Here is a 25493-nt window from a genome sequence, read left to right on the forward strand (position 1 = left end):
TTCTTGTCCTGTTTACTGGCACAGTGACAACTATGCATGTTTGGTGTTACCCAGACTGTAAAAGTGAGTGCTGGATAGATAATATGAAACTGGAGACAGAGCTGAATTGTTTACATACATATAGGAAGGAGGGCAGGTTTTGTCTCTGCCTGTCTAGCGTTTGCCTCTCACCCACCTATTCAACAGTTCAAAGCACTAGAAAAAGCAGGAAAGAGAATTTAATCTTTGCCTACTTTCAGAAGAATATTTCAGTCAATTTCTTACAGCCATGTGTAAAGCTGTTGGTGTGTCTCTGTTTTGTATCTGCAATAATCCATGGGTTTCCAGGAGAACAGAATCATCAAACCTTCAGTAATGCTTCCAGCTTTTTCAGTGTGCCTTTTCTTCTGAACATCTGCTGCCAACATAGACCCAGAGTACTTTACTCATTCAAATTTGCATTCCAAAACCCAAATGTGAATATAAGAAAAAGAATTTGACATCAGAATTCCTGCTTATGCAAAATAATCTTCTTTTTTTTTTAAGGAATTACAGGACTCTGTAAAAGCATGTAATATCTCTTTGTTCTGGTTAAAAGTAACAAAAATCTACTTATTTGCCTGACAACTAAGCCACATCAATCCACTGACAAAAGTGTAATTTAGAATGAACAAGACAGTACTGGTGAGCACATTGATGTGAAGAAGTTCCTTTTTGTTTCTGTGTACAGCTTGTAACTTGGAACACTTTTCCTATTTGTACACAGATGCCAGCTTTTCAGTGCCAAGAATGTTCCTTTCATACACTACAAAGTTCTAGCAACAGTGCAACTCCTTTTTCTGGCAAGGGCTTTGTATGTGCTTGAGAGTTAAATCCTTGTACTTCTTTTCTGCTTCATCTCCCCCACATGCTTTCATTCCTTGACCTTCAGTTGCACTAAACTAATTTTCAAGAGCACAGTTTGACCTAATTGCTTAGCAGAGTATGATCATGGAGAAACCCATATATTGTCTGATAACCCTGTGGTAATAACTTCTTTAAAGTCATGTGCTCCTTTGAAAGAAGAAAACCACATTGATTGCAGGGAGGGCTGTGTGCTGGTGCTGTCTGTGGAGGATTTAGCAGCTGCAAGGTTTTTTTTTTCTTTCGTAGTCTGAAATACCATTGCCATGCACCTTTTCTTCTGGAAAAACTCTTATCCTTCATGCTGCACAGCACTTCAGAAAGACAAACTCTTGAATCTGTGCCTAGTTGTTTTTTATAAGGCTTATGTGCAGTTATAATGTAAATTTCAAATGCTCTCATGATTTGGAAATAGGTAACTAATAAGAGACCAGAAGTCAAAGTAGAACAAGAGATGCAATTACAGCTGTTAATCCCCATGTTCTGAAAAGGCTCAAAGCACAGCAGGAAGCAAAGGTAGGAGGAAGAGAGGGAGCACAGTTGCCTCATGTCAGCCATGCCTGCCTTAGCTGCACCTTGCTGCAAACCTTCTGGTGCCTTTTCAGTACTGATGGTAGTTTCTGTCTGGCTCATCAGAGCCATCTCAAAAAAACCTTGAAGCTGTATGCTGCTGCAGAGTGAAGCTTTCATCTGTTGAAACCTGTGTTACCTGCCCTTGTTCCCTGCATTGACAAATGCGGGGCTACACTGTGAAGAGTCTCTTAATGCACTTCTGGTTTAAGCTGTGTGTAATGGTAACATAAATGAGAGAGTCAAGTGAAGGAATGTTTTCTCTGCCTCCTTTGTAAGGCAGATGGAAATTACTTTCAAGTTCCTTGTGTATGTCTATCTGTACTAAAACAAGCCACAAATTAAGTGGAGGCACAGTTTTTCAAGCTTATGGAGTAGCCTAGTGACAGGAAAATTCACTTGCTAAAATAAGACCTTCACTGTCAAGTAGGAAGTGTTTTAGGATTATTGAAGTTGATGATCTGCAAAGTAAGGTGCAAGGAAGAACATCATTGTTTCCTAGCTGCTGTTGGATTCATTTGCTACGTAAAATAATTGTGAGATATTAGTTTTTATCTTTTCTTGGAGGATTGATTATGCCACTGTAGGATATTTCATTGTGTGAATTGTATTTGACTTAGTAGTAGTATACTTTATGCTATCATCATGACTGCTTTTTGCAGGGAAAAAGAGAGCTCTTCTGTCTGTAACTTTCATTTGAAAACTAGTAAGCAAACTAATTATTTATTTGTTTGTTTATGTGTTCCAGTATTAGTTCCTGTCTTTTTTGTAACTTCTTTTTTAAAAAGCTGGGGACAATAGGGTGATGCACTTCATCTGTCATGTGTGTGCTGCATGCTGTGTGTTGTCAAGGATGTATTTTCAAATTAATATTAAACATTTTATATTTAATAATTAATTTATTTAATATTTAATATTATTCATTTTATACAATTCTGTTGGTCTGTAAATTATGCCGTAAAGTTTACAGCCCATGGCCTTTGAGCATACAATGTTAAGTATTCTTTTATTAGTCTTTTAGAAGTAATGAGAGATAAAGGCATGTGGGAATATATTTGTGATGGAGATGACTCTCTATTTTTCTTAAAAATAGAAGTGGAGGGGAAGAGGACTGTGTGCCTGTTTGTAGAGACATGCAGGGTGCATGTAGTTGTGTTTCTGTGCTTGGTTTTTCTTCTGTTTTTACCACACATGTAGATTGTACAGCTATTGGCATGTTTTGAGAGGTCTAGTGTTTAGTCAGCTGCACAAAATTACTTAATAATGAAGTTCTGTTCCTTCACTCAGTTCTCTGTTCATTTGGAAGGACTATGAATTTTTAAACTACTTTTAACATTTCATTTAAACATCACTTTCTTCTATCTGCTAAGTAATGTTATCTTTAATACTGTTTATGGCTGATGGTTTTTCATACATTCTCAAGAATGACAAGTAACTGCCATAAAGAAAAAGAAGGATCTTTTGAAGCAGTTATACATGAAACACTAGAAAAAGCCAGATAACATAATGTGGTATCTATTGAACTGAAAATTGAATCAACTCTCTAGGGAAAGGGATGAGCTTGGTGGATGTGGTTACTATCACCTTGTTGGTGTTATAAAATGTGCGTGAGAGTGTTTGGGCTGCATGTACCTGCATGGAGGTAGTTATTGCACATTTCTCAGATGCACAATGTGGCCTTATGCTGGCATCACAGCGGGTTTACTCTGGTTTTACAACAGGTATTTATAATGGCTTATCCTTGTGCAGTGTGGAACAGGAGACTTGCTTTAACAAAAGCCAAAACCTGCAAGTTTCAGGTCTGGTGCCTGGAGTACTGGTCTTCACTTTATCTTTTCAGTAGATTCCCTGTATTTCAAGATTGCACTGGGAAGAAACTGGTTAATCTTTGTAAAGCTCAGACTAGGTTGTTAAGAACATTTGACAGCTTGTCTGTGTGTGTAGCTTTTAAAAAATCAATTGTGTTCTACCCATTGTTCATCCTTCTCTTTCTTCCTCCTTGTATTAAGGTTCAGTTGTTTCTGTATATCATCAGAAGAAACACATCACTGCCTTCTGATCTGTCTTGGTTGTTATCTTTGCTTACATTTGCTTTTTGCCCTCTTAACTTTGGCAGCTATTCAATCTCAACATGATATTCACTTCCTGCTGCCTGTTGGATATTTTCCTTGACTTTATCTCCAAGTGTCAAAATGCACCATGCTCTCCTTAATCACTCAATAAACAGACAGGAGCTGAGATTTTCCAGGATGTTGAAAGGTTGAAAACATCTTCAGGTTCAGTCTGAAATGATCTCCTTTGCCTCTGCTATGCTTTTTATTTTTTTCATCAGGAAGTTGACTTGTGCAGTAACAAGCTCACCTTGTTATACAATGAATTTCTGTCAGTTGAGTTCTATGGTTGCTTTTTTTTCTTAAAGTTGATATAGTAGTTTTAACCAAAAGTTATTAGAATATTAAAAAATGAAAAATCCAACTCCCCTAGCACCTCAGCTTAAAAATTAGTCACAAGACAATAATGAAGCTGGGATCATTATCAGAAAATCTTAGTGAAATCTTATGTGTATTAATTTTAAAATTGCTAATTATTAATATTTATCTTGGTTATTCATAAGTAACTGATGGAAAATTTCATGTCTCTGTAGACATTTAGAATTTTCATTCTAAAACTGGACAGTAACTGGTTTTGTACAGGGTAGGAAGAAGTTGAGAAAAGAATTAGTATAAATATCTTAATATTTTTCAGATTGATCTCCATTTTATATTTTTACATGCCTTTGGGAGGTCTCTAAAGGTCAATTTACAGTTTATTCTTTGCAATTTGCAAAGTAGCTGCATGGCTTTTAAGCAGTGCAGCTTTAGGTGTTTGGGATGAGCGTTCCATTGTGGTTTTGGCTAGAGGAGGTTACTCTGAATCTGACTGAGGAACTGTTTCAGAGATGGAGATATAAAGTGGCCTTTTGGTCTGATCATAATGAAGCAACTGTTGAATTCATCACTTTTTTTCTTTGGAGACACCAAAGTTGGTCCTACATACAACATCACTATTGTCTGTACAAGCCTTCCTGCTGAAGTTCCCAAGCATTTAAGTTGCACATCCATACTCTTCTGGGATGAGAAGATGACATAGTAAAGGAGTATCTTTATTGCATTATACATTTCTGTTGGATTTCAAGTTACAGGGACAGTTGTGCATTTGACTCTTCTGCTCACCTGGAAAGGCCTTCACAACCATGGCAAGGTGGCCCCTTAGCTTGTTTTCTGTGGAATTCTGTATAACTTGTCAACAGTGAAAGCTGGTGAAAATATTTGGAATTGACTTTGTGCTTTTTAACGTAGATGGTTTGGTGCTACTGCTGTAAAGTTAGTGTAACAAAGTGTAATGTTTTCAGTTCTGTCCTCTCAGCTTCACAGTCAGGGAGAAAATCACCTGCAGGGAAAATTTTCTGACCTATTTTGCATATTCTGTCAGTCTTAATTTAAAACTATGAGCTTATATTTGATTTTATGTGATCCCTCTTTCTAACTGTCCTATATAAAAAATCAAATTTGATGTTTCCATAGTATTATCCCAAATGTAGTGAACTAGCTATAATTAATTTCAGTTTTGTTTCTTAACCTGAGAGTAATTAATTTTCTGTGGTTGAAAGAAACTGAGCAGCCTGGTTGCAGTGACCATGTACTCATGGAATTTGGAGTCCTGAGGGATATGGGTCAGGTAAGTAGTAAAGTTAGGTTCCTGAACTTTAAGAAGTGGGACTGCCAGCTCCTCAGAGAGATGGTCAGTGGGCTCTCCTGATAGACTATTCAGAGGGGCAAGGGAGTGGATCAGAGCTGGCAAATCTCTGAGGAAGTCTTCTGTGGAGAAGAAGAGCTGGCAGTCCCCAGGAACTAAAGGGAATTAATCAAATGCAGAGGCAGTGGAAAAAAGAGCAAATGAGCTGGGGAAGGGCATAGAGATGAAGTTCAGTTGTGTAATGATGGGTTGAGAAAGGCCAAGGTGTACCCTTCCTGATAAACAGTGCTGTCAAACTGGTAAGAAAGGATGAGGAGACAGTACTGAGGTACTTAACAGGTTTTTTTGCCTTAATCTTCAATGGCAGTCTTCTGTCCCACACCTCTTGAGTGTGTGGACATCAGGTTGGGGACTGAGGGAACAAAGTTGCTCCCACTAGAAATAAAGGTCTGGTTTGTGACCACCTGAGGAACTTAAACATACATAAATCCATGGGACCTGACAAGATGCACCCCAGAGTCCTGAGGGACTTGGCTGATGAAGTTGCAAAGCCACTTTTCATGGTATTTGGGAAGTCATGGCAGTCAGGGGAAATGGAAAAGGGGAAGCATTGTATTCATCTTTAAAAAGGGTAGAAAGTAGGACCCTGGGAACTGCTGATGTATCAGCATTGTCTCTGTGCCTGGAAAGGTCACGGAACAGATCCTCCTGAAAGTTGTGGTATGGACATGGGGCACAGAGAAGTGACTCAAGCCACCATGGCTTCAGCAAGAGCAAGTTCTGCCTCACGGAGTGACTACAGCAGTGGACAAGAGAAGGGCCACAGATATAATTTATCTAGACTTCTGTAAAGCCTTTGACACAGTCCCCCAAAACATCCTTCTCTCTAAATTGGAAAGAAATTGATAAAAAAATGGCTGGAGGTGCTCACCCAGAGGGTTGTGGTCAGTGGGTCAGAGTCCTGATGGACATCAATGACAAGTGGTGACCCCTGGGGTCCATACTGGGACCACTGTTATTTAATACCTTTATTAAAGACATAAAGAGATCAAGAGCACCCTCAGCAAGTTTGTAGATGCCACCAAGTTGAGTGGTGCTCTTGACACACCTGAAGGACAGGATGCCATCCAGAGGCACCTGGACAAGCTCAGGAACTGGACCCATGGGAATTTCATGAGGTCTAACAAGACCAAGTCCAAGGTGCTGCACCTGGGTAGGGGCAACCCCCAGTACCATCACAGGCTGGGGATGAACAGATGGAGAGCAGCCCTGTGAGAAGGGCTTGGGGTGCTGGTGGGTGAGAGGCTGGACGTGGCCCAGCCATGGGCACTCCCAGCCCAGAAAGCCAAACGTGTCCTGGCTGCATCCAGAGCAGCGTGGGCAGCAGGGGAGGGAGGGGATTCTGCCCCTCTGCTCTGCTCTGCTCTGGTGAGACCCCACTGGAACCCTGCATCCAGCTCTGGGCTCCCAGCACAGGAAGGACTTGGAACTGTTGGAGTGATCCAGAGAAGGGAGGAAAAGCTGAGAGAATTGGATTTATTCAGCCTGGAGAGGAGAAGACCTTGGGATGACCAAATCTCAGTCTCTGCACCTGAAGGGAGTCTACAAGAAAGATGGAGAGAGAGTTTTTACAAGAGCGTGTAGTGACAGGACAAGGCAGAATGGCTTCAAACTAAAAGAGAGTAAGTTTAGATTAGATACTAGACAAAAACTCTTTGCTGTGAGGGTGGTGAGGCATTGCAATAGGTTGCTCAAAGACATTGTGGATGCCCCACCCCTGGCAGAGTTCAAGGCCAGGTTGGATGAGGCTGTGAACAACCTGGTCTAGTAGGAGTTGTACCTGCCCGTGGTAATGGGGGTTGAAACTAAATTATCTTATAAGTCCCTTCCAATCAAGGCCATTCTATGATTCTGCAATTTTAGGAGGAACACAAAGCAACACTGGCATGAAGATCTTTAGATCATTGCTATTTCATCATAGGACATGTGGTAGCACTTTCTACCATGTCTTGTGTGAACAGGGTTTGGAGTGGTTTAAGTTATATCTGAAGTTGGATCATTGAGCGTTAATGGTTAGAAGTAAATCTTAGTTTTGTGAGATCAGTTTGAGAGATATGACAACAGGAAGAAGTAGCTGGGCATGCAGGGGGTAAGGAGGGTATGCACAGATATTTTTGTAGCAGCTTCACTTCTAGACAGAGAAGGAACATGTTAGAGGCCCTTTTGACAATGCCATGTGCTGCAGAATTGTCACTGTGCTAGCAATCCAGCCAAACAGATGTTTATACACTGTATGATGTTAATATGAAAATTAGTTAAACTGAATTGTGGGAAAATACTATTTTGGGAGGACTATGAGTGGAAAAAAATATAAATCAATAATAAATTGCATAGAGAAGGTTCATTGGTCTTGATACTACTACTTTCTACACTAATTTCATGCACTCTCCTGTTTTACTTTAGATATATGTTTAATGTGTGGCCTACATAGGCTTTAACTTTGGAGCAGAGCTTAAAATTCAAAAGAGCTATGATCATCCCTGCTTTCATTTTTTGGAGTTCTGATAGTACTTTTTTTGTACTACCCTGGTGGCAGTCATGTGGCAGATGGGGAAAAGGGTCTCAGCATCATAGCACACAAAATCATGTGAGGCCAGAAAAAGTGACTGTTTCATGCTGGCTGCCTGGTTTCCATGAGATTATCACTTTTCCTGTAGCATCTGCAGAAAAGGGCAGTGTTCCTTGTGCTCACTGTAATTCCAGTGACCCTGTACTTGCAGTTGTGAGAACACTGCATTTGTGCTTAGGTAGTGCTAGTGCTTAGCTTCTACAGCCCACTCACCATGTGCCACCAACTTTCATGTGGATGCTGCTTCAAGCCCTTCTGTCATCTAGATCAATCTTATTATGTTTTCATCTCTGATAAACTGTCTTCTTTTAGCACCGTGCTGACATGGTTGTGTGCAGGGGTGTCTTAGAGGTGCCTGGTAACTTGCCCCTTGCAGCTGCTACTGGATTGCATCTTCCTAAGGGGCCTGGATTTTTGAGGGACCTTTGTTGGGAGGTGTTGATACTCATCGTGAAGTCAATTTATATTTGCATCCCTGACAAAGGTGGTGTCTGGCTGTTTGCAGCAACGACTGTGCTTACCTTGTTCACTCTCAAGGAGAAGCCTGGACTCGCACATGTATTGGGATTTCAGCTTGTTTACTCAAATGTTCTTTGATTCACAGTTTGAGATAAATGTTCTCCAGTGCTGAAGTTTGGTTTGGTTTTGTTTTTTTTTTTATTTCCATGCTTTGAGACAGCTTTCAAAAAGAACAGTAAGTATCTTCAGTTGTACATAGTGAATGCATTGAGAATGGCAGTAAATTTAAGCCTAAAAGCTGTTTATAAAACAGCTGAGACTCACTCGTGGTGTTGCCAAGACAATGAAAATTAATTCAGAAGCTGTTCTGACTTTTTTTGTGATTGTACGGTTTCAGAAAGGAAGGTGTTGGAGGATTTCCTATTCTATTTGACAGATTTTAATGTCAAGCCTACAAGCTGGTTTTTGACTGCCAGCCCTGCAGTAGTGTAGTTGCAGCAGCTGAGCTCAGCTCTCTGCCTGTCACCACCAACACACTGTCACTCTGCCAGCTAGACAGTGTTACGGTTACACTTGGAGTAACACCTGTGCAAACTCATTAATTGCTGAAAGAATTTCACTGATGTTGCTGTAGGAAACAGGAAGAGAGCGGTCTGTATTTTCTGGCAATCTTTTTTTGTTTTGCCTCTGAAAACTCATTTTCCTTCGGGCGCGTTGTTGGCCTTCAGCCACGAGAAAGCTGTGAGGCCAGAGCAGCTCTTGCTGCCAGAGAAACACCTGACCTGTGAGGGGAAGGAAGACTTTAACAGGGAATTATTGCTCTGCAGATGCAAACTTGGGTGCCCCTAGGTTTTCTGGACAGGCTACCGAGATGATGAGTGTCTTCCATTAGTTTTTTTGTCGCTACCAAGGAGTAGCCACATGGTTGCTCGCAGCTGGTCAGAGTGAATGTACTGCACAGGCAGCCGTAACAAAACAGTCTTTCCTGCAGTGACAGACAGTCCATCCTGAATTGCACGCCAGCACACTTGCCTTCCTGATGTGTTGAGGCACTTTGCTTCTAAGTGCAAGACAGTCAAGGGCAGTTAAGAAACTTAGATATCCTGGGAGCCCAGCCCTACTTTCTTTGGGAAAACAGGGGTTGGTTTTTTGGCTCCAAACTCTCAAACTACATAACAATAAAGATGATATCCTGTTGTGCAGGTGCCACCTGGCATCGAGGGCAGTGGGGCAGCAGTGGGGGGCTGCCTGCTCCACCCTTGGCTCTTGCCAGCCAAATTCTTTGTTGCATTCTGTGGTGCATGTTGGGCTCTCAGCAGTTGTCCCAGCAGCAGGGAGTGATCCAGAGGTGATAATGGATCTGTACATCATCTGTACATCACCTGTACATCATCTCCCTTCCACCAGTGAGGGCCTGCCTCAGGATCTCAGCTCTGCCAGCAGGATGCTGCTTCAGGAACTCCTGATCAGTGCAAACATTTTTTGCATGGAGTATCTTGGAACTCGGCGAAATTGACTGAGCAGCCAGAACAGTTTCAGAAACATGGTAGTGTAGAGGGATAGCAGGATTCTGTTTTGAGTTTTGCATGCTGAACAACTGAGAAGAACTACAAAATGGCCTTGAGGCAGATTACTGAGGCACCATTAGTAGGAAAGGAGCCGTCCTGCAAAACACTGGGCTGTCTCCTGGCTTCATGGAGCCACGTTTGAGTGCTGACTTCCTGACAAGTAGATACTGCTGCCTTCTCTAGCTGGGCATGAGATCTTAATGGAAGCTGAAATAAGGAAACTTCACTTGCCACGCTCTCTGGCAGCACAGGTTTTCTTACCCAGTATAATAAATCCTTCTTAAAAATCTCTTTCCTTGGATTAAAAAGGACTATTAAGATTTGTTGTTCTTCATCACACTGTTTTGCAAGGCCATTTGTGGCAAATGTACTACCACACTGGTCTCTTTCTGGTAGCTCTTCAATGACATTTCCCTGTGTAAAGAGCTAAGAGAAACCCCCAGTCTGAGCAACTTTTTTTTTTTTTTTTTTTTTTTTTTTTTTTTACATTTTAACATGAAAAAGAACAAAATGAGGCTTGTCATCGGGGACGAGTACATTGTGCTGGCCTCTCTGAGACCATTTGTATTGGACTGGAAATCTGGTGGCTGGCAGTAGGAAAGGCAGGCTGTTTACAGTCCTGGCACAGGGGGTCTCTGCAGAAAGCAGTCCAAGGCACGTGGTCCTCTGACACAGTGTTTTTGTTAGAGTTGGGCTTCTGTGAAAGGAGCAATAGCAGTCCCTGCTAAGGAAAATCTTGCTCCAGGTAATGTTCTGAGTAGATGAAACTTAAGCAGATAAATGTTGCTTAATGACAGAAGAGGGAAGGAAATGTGTGAATGCATTTTGTATTCTTGAGGCCAAAATAAAATGCCTTTGTGAACTGGATTTGTAACCTAAAAAATCAGCAAAAATTAAGAACACCTTTGTTTGCACTAGTGGAGCTTGTGTCATTTCTTTTTCCTTTTTCAAGGAGGCAACAGATACAAGAAAATTTCAGGAATTTGTGCAGTTTAATTAATTAATTAATGTGCATTTTTAATTTGAAATCTTAACTTGAAAAGTCTGTGTCTAGCAAATCAAAGATCAAAGTAGGCTGTGGTTTGGGAAGTGAAATATTTCAAGATTGTTTGTAATTTATTTCCATGTCCAAAACTACATAGTAACTATGACAAATATATCTTCCATAAAGCAGACTGTCAATTGTGGATTAATCTTTTAATTAGAATACCATATACTGCAGGAACATCTGATCAAAACTTTCCAAACCTTTTTTCCAAACTTTACAGCTTTGATGCAGGGTTAAAATCAACTAAAAGCTCTTTATACTCTTCCAGCATGTCTACAGTATTCATCCCTAAGCCTCTGAAATCTTTAAAGTAAACAGTTAACACTCTCAGGAAGTGAATTTGTAGTTAATGCTTGAGGAAGCTATAATAGCAAAGAGAATGCAGTAAAATACCTCCAGAAGGATGGAGAGGGAACTGATGTGCAGAGAGAGTCCATTGGAAGGACTGAAATGCCTAGGTGACTGGTTCTCCTGTTTTTTCCTGATGGGCCTGGCTCATCTTCAGTTTGCATGCAGGGGGCTTCTGAGTAGAAGTAAGATGAGGAACTGATTCTAGGGACGCTCTGCTGGTGATAGCGATAGGAAAGAAGCTCACAACTCATTGCTTATACCTAACTCTTAGGTGGGATGGATTTGGATACTGCTCTTTACAAGGGTGCAACCCTTTTGTTTGAAAGCTGTAATGAAAAGACCAGCTTTCTGGAACAATACACTAATTGAAGCTCCATTTACAAAGTAATTTATTAATTCAAAAATCGTTGCTTTATTTTGAAGCTGTATTTAAACACACTTTATTCCTCCTCCAAATATCTCCAAGTTAGTGCAGTTGCTTTATCACTGGTGCAGTATTGCTTAGCCATAGCTTATGAAGAACAAGGGTGGAGGATGGCAAAGCCAGGTTATGTAGGTCAGTTAGAATTCTACTCAGCAAAATTCTGCAGAAGTGCATCTTGATTAAGACCGTAATTTCTAAAGTGCTTCCTGGTAGTTTGTGCAGTCCTTTTCTCCCAGCTATTGTAACAAGCAGAAAAGCTTTCAGCTGCACCCTGCAGTGACTGTAAAGCTGAAGTCCATGTGAATGTGTTTTTATTCTGATGCCTAGCTCTTCATCTGAGTAGGAAAGCTGTAGCACAGAGGGCTGGAACTGATGCATTAGAATCTCTTGGAGACTGACTGAATTACTGTAGAAAGTGAAACTTATCAGTAACGTTATATGCAACTGTTTGCATGACAAATCTCCTTAGTCAAAACCAAACGTAGAAAAAATATCTCTATTTTGATAAAGAAGCTGAATTTTAGAAAACCACTTATTTTCAGTAATGCTGATATGGACTTGAAACTCTTTTTTCCCTTTTTTTCAGTGGTATTAATTATCACTGCTAATATTCTTTGAGCATACTCCTTGCATTAATAAAAGTGTCTCTGTTGGTTACAACAGTCTCCAGCCTTTCCTTCAATGTAATAGTTTTCCTAGCTTTCATAAAGTTCATTGAAGCAGACGTGTGGATTTCTGACTGCTCCAGAACACTGACTGCTGAAGTCAGAAATGGAGGTGGTGTTAGGTGACAGCTTACACACAGGAGAGAGTGTCTGGGCACAGCATCCAGTTGCAGAAGTAAAATGTCTTCATGCTCTAGCTTTATACTTTATATAAACCATCTCTAGAAATCACTTAATCCATTTCTCTGCTTTAAAAGAAGATCAACTCAGCTGCCTGTAAATATAAAGAAAGTTTAATGATATTCCCTGCATAACTAACACTGAAAAACGAAACGTTCAATACTCTTTTCTTAACTAAATGCATACTGCTAGCTTTTTTATGATGAGTCAAAGTAGGTTCTTATAGGCCAAAAACATGTTAAAAAAATGCAAGGAATATTTGATGGTTTTTGAGAGAAAGTATATACTACTAAAAATCTGAAACACAAATGGATGGAATCCTAAAGGATAGTGTTAGTGTTGCTATTTTATTTCATACAGTGAAAGAGATCCAGTAGATGAATAAGGCGATGATGCATCTATTTGTCACATTTACTTGATGCAAGCTTTTTAATTTTCAGTGATCTGTTTGTATTTGTCATTTAAGTTCTGAAAAAGTTAGATAATAAGACCTCCAAAAACTTGATGTTTTCCTGTCTTCTCAAATTCCATCTAGAAGTCTAACTCGGAACCTCACTCTTGTTCCACAAGGAGGATTTATGCAAATGAAATGCGTGCTTAACCTGGGCCCACGTAATTATTCAGCAGTCATGCTCCAAATTTGCTGTCTCTATAGTGCTGTACAACAGCACTTCCAAATCCTACCAAAGGAAGAGAACACTGTGTTTTTAATGAAGTGAGCTGGTTTTGCCACCAATGATTTTCATCCATTACTTGTGATTGTTGCTGTAGCACAAAGAATGTATTTCCACGTTAAACAAAACCAATATCAAAGTAAAAACGAGCAGCGATCTTCAGCATATTTTAACATAAAGCTGCGTAGATTGAATTGCTGGGTCAGAGGCTTTATTCTTCCTTTAAGGAAAGGGGTTAGAGACAGTTAGCTATATAAAAAGAAAAATAAAATGCTTGTCACTGTCTTTTCTCTCCCCTCCAGTGACTGAATCTGTACTACACTCTCAGACTGGGCAACATACAGTCTTCTCTGCCTTCAGAGTTAGATCTATATGCACGCAGTATGCCAAAGAAAAACTATTTTAGTGTGTTTTTGGATAATTGTGCCATTTAGTTCAGTCATGGTGAGACTGTTGATAAAGAGACCAAGTAGAAAAACCTAAAGCTAACCTGAAGGAGTCATATTTACACCTTTGGAAGAATAGTGGATTGAAATTAGAAAAGAAATGTGAAACTTTCATACAGAACAGAATTTCTCTGAGTGAAATATCTTAGCAAATGGGGGAACTTCAGATTGTTTGTACTTTAAATGCAGCAGTACTTAAAATGAACTGAGTTGGACTCAAAAGCAAGTGGGTAAGTAAATGTCCAAGAATTTCCCACTGAAATACTATTGCTTAAGCTATAGATTTTTTTTTTACATGTGAGAAAGGGAAGATGTAGAGGAGGGGGAGACAGATTCTATATTGATGCTGGTTATACAGCAAGATTTGTAGATTAATCCTTTTAACCATGTTGTAGATTGATGGGTAACTGCATGATGTGCCATCTGCTTAACTGTTTAACATCTGTTTAGCTGTTAAGTCAAACTTAGTCCTTGTGTATATATGCTTTTACTTTTTATTTATTCATTAAAAGACTTCTAACAAGGAAATAAGCTATCTGGATAAAAGGGAGTAAATAACTTTGAAAGCAGCAGAATTGTATTTTAATGAGGTATGTAGAAGGTTCAAATCAATAACTTAAATTAGTGTTTAGTCCTTTTTCTGGCAGATTAAATCATTTGTTTAGAACTGTGTGTGTCAACTTGTACATGCAATGACTCGATCCATTTCAAACATCCATAGCTCAGAACATAATAGGTTCTGAAGAACTATTTCTGCCTACACACTGAATAAGCCCTACTGCTTATTAAAAGTACTGGGTGAGTGTGAACATCATGTTTGGGGTTCCGCACTCTGTTTATTCCAGAACAGAAGCATAATTGTCAGGGTGGTTTGGGTTTGGTTGGGGTTTTTTTTCAGTTATGTTTTTGGTGTGCTTTGCCATTTTATTGTGAAGGTGAGGTGGTAAGTTGGAAGGAAAGCAAGTGTCAAGGAGAGAACATAGTATAGTCAGCAAGAGGGTAATTTGGAAAAGGGCATCTCTCCAAATCTCTCACATTCAATTCTCATTAGGAGAGACTTTTTGGGGAGTACTGATTCATTTCTTCAACTGAGCTTCAGGAAGAGATCTGAATTCCTGGCCACCATGGTGGAGTTAAGTGAATGTGCGAGGACAGGAAGGAGCAGTAACAGTGAGAGCAGAGGTGAAAGGAATGAGGAGAAATTTGTAGTTTTTCCAGGTTTTGGACATCAATGGCTTGAAGACCAAGATTTAGTGAGATACAAGGCTTGTATACAGTGAGATACAGCACTTGCAAATGCTGAAGCTGCAGATGAAGACGGAGGTCTTAAAAATGTGGAATTAAGGCAGCTGAGTGAGGAAAATAAATACAGGGGACTGACACTGGCGAAAATCATTAGAATGAAACCGTTCTGTTGTATTAAAAGAGCACAGTGAATGGGATGAAGAGGACTGAAGCTGGTAAACACCAGAGATAAACAGCCTATGAAACCATACATCCTATTCAAAAGTAGGTTTTAATAAAAGACAAACCAGTGAAAGACAAACAAGTTGCATTTCATTTGTGTTGCAGAATTTTGACCAAAAAAGACTACAAACCACACAGCAGAAGAAATGGAGCACATAGTGTCCCATCTGTTGGCACAGTGGTGAGAGAGAGCAAGGCTGGTGTATCCCGTGTATTGTCACCAGGGAACCCAGTCACCACCGTGGGGGCAGAAAGGACAGGAGGGTGAATACTAGGAGGTGCTATGCTCCAAACCCTTTTAAATCTTGGACTTGTCAGGTTTGTTGCCACTACCATTATTTCTAATCAGGAGGTGGAATAAACTCATGAAATGGTTGCAGCTGTGTGTTAAAAGTAACAAAACATTTTATTCAAAGGTCTTCGTTTGAAAGAAGACACGGTATTATACTTAACAGATGGGAGCTACTTCTGTGAATCTTAAAGTGCTCCCTGGAATGATTCCATTGTATCGGTGGTGAAAAGAGAAATCTACCCACAGAAATAGTTTGAAGAATTCTGTGTGATTTCTTAAGTCTTCTCGTACACTCACTGGCAATAAGTTTTACACTTTTAGATAGTATTTTGTCTAAAGTTGTGTCACGTCTTCATCATAAGGTAATGATTTCATGTGTGGGTTTATTTAATTTACTGTGCACATGAGTTTTGTAGATCCTCTTTTATTGAATATGAAAAAGAAAATTATAATTGTTGCTTTTAATGCCATAAGAAATTTGAAGACAACTTGGGAAAACAGAAATCAAATTAATTTTACAGTTATCTAAAATTGAGGGAAATTGAATCACTGGAAGTTTTTCTTGCCCTTAAAATGATGAAAAGTCAATAAAAAGGTCAATCTGAATTTAAAACTAACTAACGCGGCATACAGAAATACAAAAATTTAGGCAGCATGAAAGGTTAAACTCAAGGACTGATCAGAGGCTTAAAGATGCATCATTTTCTTCTGAGCAGGTGGTTTCAGAAGGACTTAGTGCATTTTCTATTACATTATTGAGTTGTTACTTGCCAATTTGAGTGAATGGATGTTAACTCTTATTTAAAATCCTAGATAACCTTCATTGTCTAATATTTTCAAACAATTATGAAATAGCTTCATAAGCATTGACTGTCTCACAGTTCCATGCTTTGTGTGATAGTTTAAATAATAAATATTTGTTGAAATACTGTATATATTGGAAAATACAGCTTTCCTTTGTTTGCTGTTACTCCCATATTCTTCTTCCTGATTCTTTTGAACAATTGTATTTTTAAAGAGATAAATTTGAGTTCAATGCAAACAAATACTTCAGTGATGATGTTCTTATGATTTGTTTATATTAAATTTGTGATGCATGTTTCTGTTTTAATGCTTTGTTGTAATTTAATAGATTTGCTTTTATTTTGGCAATCAAAAGGGTCTTGAACATTAATAATTAATTTATAGATTCATATAATCTACTGAGTTGGAAATGACCTATCAGGACCATTGAGTCCAGCTCCTAGCCCTGCACAGGACATCTGCAGATAACACGCCATGTGCCTGAGTGTTGTCCAAGTGCTTCTTGAACTCTGTCAGGCTGGTGCTGTGACTGTGACCCTGGGCAGCCTGTTCCAGTGCCCAAACACCCTCCTGATGTGCAGCCTCTCCAGACACAGCTTCAGGCCTGAAGGTCCTGTCACTGGGTGCCACAGAGGAGAGATCAGTGCCTGCCCCTCCTCTTCCCTGCCATGAGGAAGCTGTAATTGCAGTGGGGTCTGTCCTCAGTTTCCTCTTCTCCAGGCTGAACAGACCAAGTGCCCTCAGCTGCTCCTCATACAGCTTCCCCTCAAGGCCCTCAAACATCCTCATGGCCCTCCTTTGGATGCTCTCTAATGGCTGAATGTACTTTTTATATTGTGGTTGAACATCATTTACTTGTTCCTATACTGTAGTGCAAGGCTGTATACTGACAGACTGAGAGAGCTGGAGCTGTTGCACCTGGAAAAGAGAAGGTCTTGCAGGGACCTTACAGCAGCTTCTCAGTACCTGAAGGGGCCTTAGAGGAAGGCCAGAGAGGGATTTTTCACAACGGCATGTAGTGATAAAACAAGAGGAATGGCTTTAAACTGAAAGAAGGAATTCTTGGAGTAGATATTAGGAGGAAATTCCTTACTGTGAGGGTGGTACGGCACTGGAGGAACTGGTTGCCCCAAGAAGTTGTGGATGCCCTATCCCTGGAAGTGTTCAATGCCAAGTTGGATGGTGCTTTGGGCAACCTGATTTAGGGGGAGGTGTCCCTGCCTATTGGAGGGGAGTTGGAACTTGATGTTTAAAGTCCATTCCAACCCAAACTGTTCTATTGGGTTCTATTAATGTGATGCATCGTGACTCGCCTGAACATTCCTTTAAAGTGGTGAAGCAAACTACAGTTCAGCCACATCTAATTAAATATCAAGGCGTTGGACTATGTAAGGACAATACAAATAGCTTCTGTTGTGAACTGCGAATCAATTCACACAGGTGACTGAGGCCAACCAAAAAAGCCGCAGCTGAAATGCAAAGAATAAATCTACTCAATTACCTCTCTGACTGGAGGATCCTGAAACAAGGCTGGGCAGCAGACACAGGATGAGGGCACAGGCACTGTCAGGCTCAGTCCAATCCTGGCAGGCAGCAGGGCTGCTGCTGTGCCCATTTACCCAGGGCCTGAGCACACATAGTTCAGCACCTTGCTGTGATCTCCCCGTGCTTTTCACGGTCTCTGCTTCGATCTCTCTCCCAACAGGGAGCTCAGCCAGGTCTGGGACAGGGCTTACAAGGCTCTGTAAACACCTATGTTATCTCTACACAGAAACTCTACTTCTCCAAACAGATAGAGGATTAACAGCAGTAGATTTAATATATGATTTCTCACCCTGTTTATTCTCCAGGCCTTGGTATTCCCAGCTTGAGCGAATCCAGCATCTTCCTTGCCATTCTTCCCCTTTTAACCCTTTCCTCTGAACACAAACAAAACTTACATCATTTTTTGTTCAACTGTTTTTGTAATTGTTTTCACATTGAATCACATAATAAAGGATCTCTGACTCTACTTTTCATAATTCCTTCCACTCCTCTCCCTCCTTCAAGTTCACATGCCAACACTAGGGAATCACACTGAGCAGAACTACTTGTACCTCCATGGGGAGAATTGATATAATCCAGTCAGAACACAGGGTTTCACAGAAATCCTCTTCAATTTCGAGCTGTGAATTGAAACAAAGCCATTTTTAAAAAGAAAAAATTGTGAAGCCACTCTCCTTGGATAAAAGAGAGGACTGCATTCTCTTCTGGTTACATAGCAGCCATGCCTGGCAAGGGCATACTTGGCATTAGCCTTCAGAAAAACTACAGCAGCAGGATGAAAATACTGCAAGCATTTTGGCTTTAAATTTCTTTTTCAAGGTGCTATGTTTCTAATTAAAACCCTTTTCAAAGACTGAAACTCAGTAACTTCTTATGATAAAATATATCAAATATCTATTCACTTTACAATATAGTGTGTATAAAATAAACAGTAAATAAAGTATAATCCCAAAATATCATCCATTCAAATTTTTATCCTGTTTTTATAATCCTCATAGTAATATAGAGAAAGAGATACTGTGCATATTTATATGTACACAGACTGGCTGAAACTTGTGCTTTATTCTACTTTATGAAATTCAGCCTAATCGTGAGATTGCATTTTTTCTAATCTTCTTATTTGTAAATGCAAAGAAGTCTTCAGTCATCTGCAGTTGATGTTTACTGCCAAATTGCTGGTACAGGAGCCTCCTCTCTGCCTGATGGAGTGTACTAGTTAATAAGTGCTTTTCAGCTCAGCAAATGTATGCACAGGTGTGTGCATGCATTCACGCTCCAACTGGTCAACTTGTTTGACATTAAGTATATTGGGAAAACTTTATCGTGGTTCTCTCAGTAGAGTAATAAGGTCGCAAGCAGAGGCTGATCCTTTAGGTGAGAGTGCTGTGGGAGGGACATGGAAGGTTGTACAGGCATGCTTGGTTTTACTTTTGACATAGAGGCACAGTACATAGCTGTCTTTCTTCGTCCCCTTCTGTCTGAGCCAGCCACAGCCATCTGATTAATCTGCTCACGCTTAACTAATTACTGTACTGAGGAGCTGTGTTCAGTGAGATGTGATCCTGACCAAATCCATAAATGGATAAACGGGCTCCTTAGGGAGCCTTGGCAATGGCAGGCACCTGCCTTTTTAAATATGTGGCACAGGAAGCAGTTTAATTCTGTGATAAACCACACTCACAATAAGGAATTAAAACACTTTGTAGCACTCAGTACTGCATACGCATGCATATCTGTACAAAGACAAACTAATAGTCTCTTGTCTTTTCATCTCTTTTTCTCTTCCTCCCCATCTCCAACATAACTATTCCTCTAAAATTTTTCATACACTACTTGGAACAATATGAAGCATTTAAGAAATAATAATGAAAAACAGTAAACAATGTATGTTTTACTGAGATATGTTATTTAGATCGGTCATAATTTTTTTTATCATGCTCTTATGTCTTCCCTTAGGACTAGTGGCTCATCTGGGTATCTGAAAAAACAGTGAAGAAAATCACTTTTCTGTAAGCTTAGCAAACACCTAGAGAAGTCTGTTAGCAACCTAATAAAATTACAGAAATTTGCAGAGCAACAGAAGCCTCCGGTTTCATCAGTGTTATGTGCTGAGGCTGACAGCACTAGAGGATTTCTGCAGGATATAAATACATAGCTAAAAGGCATTATTTGTTTTTAAAATAACCAAACTGCAAAAATATGAGGCACAAGCTTTAAAATGCTGGAGAAAATAAGGGATTAGACAAGTCCTCTACTTCTTTGTGTCTGGTTTGAGCTGTAATAGAGCTAGTTTTCTTCTTGGTAGCTCATATAGTGCTGTGGTCTGGATTTAGCATGAGAATAATGTTGTTAACACACTGAGGTTTCCACTGCTCCGCAGTTGTGCCTACCTTAAGGCAAGGATTTTCCAGCTTCCTGTGCTCTGCCAGCTGGCAAGGGCACAAGAAGCTGGGAGCATCTGCTCAGCCAGGACAGCTGACCCAAAATGGCCAGTTTTTGGCCATGTTATACCATACATTAAAATCACGCCCACTATATAATCCAGGAGGAGTTTGTCATAAGAGAGAGGCAGTCACTGCTGGGGGATGGATTTGGGCCTCAGTGTGTGCTGACAATTGTATTGTGCACTGCTTCTTTCTCTTGAAGCAATTCCCTCCTCTCCCTCTCACCCTCTCCCTTCCAATGCTATTGTTATTGTCACTGGTTTTATTAGCTTTTTTTTTTTTTTTTTTACATTATTGCAGCTATTAAGCAATCTTACCTTAACCCTTGAATTTTTAATTTTTTTCCTGATTCTCCTCCCCGTCACACCATGGAATGGCTGGGAAGAGGCACTTGATTGCCATCTGGGGTTAAGTCACAACACTGTAATTCTTTATTTTCTGGTCTGTCATGCAACCTGACTTCAGTTACACAAAGTTATGGTAGGTAGTTTAGTCCATTAATATGCTTAAAAATTTGGCTTAGCCTACCTGCTTCTTACACAGCTTGAAATCTCAAATTCTGACTGCTTCATGTTGTCATATTATAGATACTATCAAAATGCTTCTATTAATTTAATTTTTAAGTTAACTATTACACTGTTCCAACTGTATTTGAATAGCTAGTACAACAGAAGTGTCAGTTGATCTACAGAGACAAAAAAGGTATCTAAATAAACCATATAGTAATAACAGAGTTCATTTTGAAAGCTGAGGTGTTTTTTAGTTAAAAATATTACATAAAGGAAGAATTATTTTTTATACTTTGCATTTTTTGGTAAAATAACTTTAAATTACATATTTGATCTATTCATAGTGAAGCATAATCAAACTTAACATCACACACATACATTGAGTCACTGTGGTGGAATCTCAGTACTTTTGGAACTTGGTAATTAGACACCAAAATTTATTCTAAGTCAGAAATAAAGAAAAAGATTTTAAAAGATGTGGAGTTTATAAGTGTATAAATTCATCTGTGCATAACAAGGAATTTGGAAATTAGGAGTTATCAGAACTCAGAAATACCAGGTGTTAGTACACTCGGAGTTTTCATAAATCTGATTTTCCCCCTTTGCTTCCCTTTCTTTGCTGTTGTTCTTTTTGTCTTTGCTACTTTTCCAAAATATTTCTACAGAAAGTGTAGCAGTATGCATTATATTGATGGGTGTAAATTGCAACTTCATTTTAACTCTGCACCTGTTGGAAATGTACTGCAGAATTGCCTAACACGTGTTCCTCTCCTGACTGTGCGCTTGCAGCACTCAATTTTTTATTGTTCCACAGTCACATCTTGTTAAACCCTTACGTTTGCATTTCAATACCAGTAGTACTTGAAAGAGCCTGTTCTTAACAGTGATCTCTGTGGTCCACCATCAGTTTCCAGCTGATTTATTCTTTTGCTTAGTCACTCATGTATCATTTGAGGAGTATTTTCTCTTTAGCTTAAATACTGTATCATGTTTAACGTCTCTTTTTTCTTTTATTTAGTACTGCTTTTTTCGTGTGACTCCGCAAATTCCTACTTCTGTTGTGCTCTGGCCACTGTGCCTTTTCCTTTAAAAACTGTTTATGTGCAGCCTGAAACACGTTTATGGTGATTAAGAGGCTCCAAGTGCTTCTAGCTTCTTGTCCCACCAGATTCATTGGCCTTCTGTGCAGCAGGTCTCTGAGGAAAGACAGAAATGTGTACAGTGTGCTGGTAGGTGTTCTGTTGGAGGAAACAAGTGTCCCCGTGGTTGAGTTGCAGTTTCTTTCACAGGCTAATCTAATAGTATTAGGTAAATCTCTTTTTGTTGGATTAGTGTAACTTTAAAAAGGGAAGCAGTTAAACAAATAGTAAAAGTATATTGTGTCTCAGTATATTGTGTTTTCAGAGTTGTGTACTGAACATAAAATTTTTAAACAGGAGAAAAATGCCTACATGTCAGAAACCTACCAAGACATCTTAATACTCTGATGGCAACTTAATGCCTTTTCCTTACTCCTATTTCCTGCTCCCATTAGACTTTGGAATGCATTCTTCAGAAGATGGCATGGAAAATTGCCCCATTCTTGACCTGTTGTGGCAATGACTACTACAAAATTGGTCCCTGGGGGTTACTTGACCAACTCTGTCTCCAGTTTCACCAGGTTCTTGGGGCAAGAGTTTTACTCCTCACAGAACAAACCAGCTGGGAAGAGGTGGTGCAGACGGCTGGGAGTGGGAAGGAGTACAGGGTGTCTGCCACCCCCAATCACTGTCACCATCCTTGTGGAAAAAATGAAAGTTCTTTGAGTTTTCCCTTTGATTTTAAACCAAATGTCTCTGTATTTAAAACTTTCCTTAATTCATGCTAGTGAGTAGGTGTTTTGTGATCCCACTAAGCCAGAACCAATAAAGGTTGACATATAGGGGCTTTATAGGTGCTTCCTTCTATCTGCATAACTTTTGCTTATAAATATATTTATTGTGTCATGAGACAGTGTGTCTCTTGTGTCACGAGACAGTGTGTCTCATGATGTAAAAAGGATGCAAAAATGTCATGATTAGGTAATGGGTAAATACTTGCTCTGAAGTGAGTCTGAAAAATCACTGGATATGGACGTATGCCAAGTGTCCCACAAAGAGTAGATTTAGGGTAGTAATTAAGGGCTGGTTGAGTTACGGATTATAAGATCACAAAACAAATTACTATTATTAGCAGAAGTATTTGTTCTTACTTCAAGCTGTCATCCTGTCTTTCTGTTTAACCTGATTCTGCTATGTGGAAAAAGAATGATGTCAGATACTTTATTAAGTGTGAATTTGTGATTTACTTCAGGGAGAGGGTGCAGGATAGTTAGTGTAATTTTCTTCTAAAATGGCAGACATATTTTGACTCCATGCACTTTAAATCAAACCTACAAAAGCAGGAGAACTTAAAAAAATAAAGAACTTTTCTGGCTTTGAAGATGCTGTATGAATGAATGATCAATCTGAAAATATAGGATCTGGGAAGACAACTACTTGATATTCTGTGAGTGTTAGCCCGTGCAAAGTTGATTTATATCAGCTTGTCACTGCAGTTCTACAAGGGGAAGCCCGGTAAACACCTTTGATTTACACATCTCCTCTGCTTTTAAAACAGGAGTTTAGAGGGACTTGTAAAATGGTGTGGCCTAGGGATCACAGGCATGAAATAGTCCCTTTGATTGCAGCTTAAGTGTGATCTGCGTGTACAGCCTTTAATAACAACTAATTGTGCAGTTGTGTGCTGAATAAATACCACAACAGCAACAGTAAGAAGGTTATTTGGTGTATAACTGGCACTTACTCAAGATAATTGTTAGCTGATAACTTCCTTACAGTCTTGATCAGTGTCTAAGATTTTTGGTGCTTCACCTCCTATAAACTGTGGATGAGACCAATCTTTAAAGTCGTGTGTTTTAAACAGTGTATTGGACTTCTGATAACACCTTTATATTGAATAGTAATAGATCAGGGCATCCTTCCAACAGGTTGTTGTGAACATAGAGAATAGTGAAAGACTGAAAAAGTAAATTACATATCTCAGCTCTACTTGTCGTATATAGCCCCACTTTGTTCCAGGAGGTCAACCTCACACTGTAACGTCATGGTTGACCCATTGCCAAAATAAGATTAAACAGTCTTAGCCTTAAAGGCATTGGAAGCATGAAGTGGCTTTGGGGAATGATGTAATTCAACCATGAATAATACCATGTAGAAATCCTCATGTCAGTAAAACGCAGACAATTCTTAATCCCCATTAACTTTTATAATTGTCTTCTTCGATATGAGAATATATTGTATGTCTGTGTAGTTCAGAGTTATGTTTTCTTTTTTTTACTCCGGAGCTGATGTTAGGTATAATTTTGGTTTTAATATTATTTGTTTGGGGTGGTTGTTTCTGGGTTTGTTTAATTTGCATTGTAGGGATTGGGTAGGGATTGCAGGGGGGGGTGGGGTGAGGGGGGAGGGTTGTCCTTTTTTTGGTTTATTCTGTTGATTTTCCATACTGAAGCAGTAGCTTTTGCTAAACTTAGAGAGTGAGCATCGATAAGAAAGTGAGTGGTTAGCCATGCAGCATTCAAGCCTATGGGTGAATCATAAGCAGAAATATTTTTCTTCCTCTATCAAGCATTTTAGACTTCTATCCTGAAAGCCAGCCACGTGGTCAAAAGACAAACAGCAGCTTTTGACTTCCTTGTCAATCCATGAGCTTGAGTAGCTGTTTGGAGTTATGATGATGTCTGCATCTGTCTACTACTCCACTTCGTTGTTCCTCTGAAACTGTGAATTTTCTGCAAAACTGGCTGCTTTTTAAATAAAGCTTTGTATCTCTGTGGAGATGTGCACGCTGTGGGGGAGAGTGTGAGACAATCACTTGCTTTTCTCCCTGGAAGCAAGAGCCAGGAAGACTGCATTTTCAATTCAGCAATGCAACTACCTCTTCTCTGGCAGTGCTAAATTGCTCAGACTTTGGAGATCAAACTCAGTTTTTGTGAAGCTGGACTGAACCAGGCAGAGAAGGCTGATGACCTTAGGACACCTTGTCTAGCTCTCTGCTGCCAGTTTCGGACAACACAGGTGTTTCAGAGGTCTGTGCGTTCTCTTTCAGTCAGGTGTGAATGTCTTACATGTCAAAGAGCATCTCTGATAACACTAGCAGGCCAAGTCCAGGCAAGTGAAGCAGGTCTTCCAGCCTGTATGTGATGGAGAGGAGGATATGATGTGGTCTGAAGCATTGCTCTGTCCACTGCAGTTTGTAATAACAATGTGGGAGACCCTGTATGGCAAATCTGACCCTTGAAAACTTTGTGCAGACCTGGGGCCAGGTGGAATTTAAGGCAGAGTTACTTTTCATGCAACATGACATCTTCTCACAAGTCCATTAATTGATTTCATTAAACAATGAGGAATGAAATGAATGGAATGGTGATCATAATACTAAAATAAATCTAAGCCTTAAGACTGTTGACTTAAGACTTCTCTCAAAGTTTGCTTCTCTGACTACTCATGGCTGCATTCAAGGGTTTCCCAGGGTGGTGGCTACTCTAGAATGTCTTTCTAAGAGTTCACATGAGAGGTCCTGTCTTTGCCTTGCCCTGCCACAAGTGACAGCCACTTAGTCCAGCTGCATGTCCCAGTTCAAGACAGTGTGTCACTCAGGGTACTGTGTGGGATCAGCATAGTAATGGTGGCGTTGAATGTGTAGCTCTGAATGCTATATGGCTGTTCAAGCAGTCAAACCTATTAGGGCTAGCTCTGATTTAATTGCTGTTTTAATTCTG

At 39.8% G+C, this 25493-nt stretch overlaps 1 protein-coding gene across 2 annotated transcripts in view; it reads left to right on the forward strand.

Annotated features, from left to right (window-relative positions):
* DAPK1 (death associated protein kinase 1) overlaps nucleotides 1-25493 on the forward strand; it is an 82762-nt gene that overhangs the window by 14914 nt on the left and 42355 nt on the right. The gene's annotated exons all lie outside the window — the stretch shown is intronic.

This window comes from Prinia subflava, chromosome Z (genome assembly GCF_021018805.1).
Source record: "Prinia subflava isolate CZ2003 ecotype Zambia chromosome Z, Cam_Psub_1.2, whole genome shotgun sequence".
Classification (NCBI taxonomy): Eukaryota; Metazoa; Chordata; class Aves; order Passeriformes; family Cisticolidae; genus Prinia; species Prinia subflava.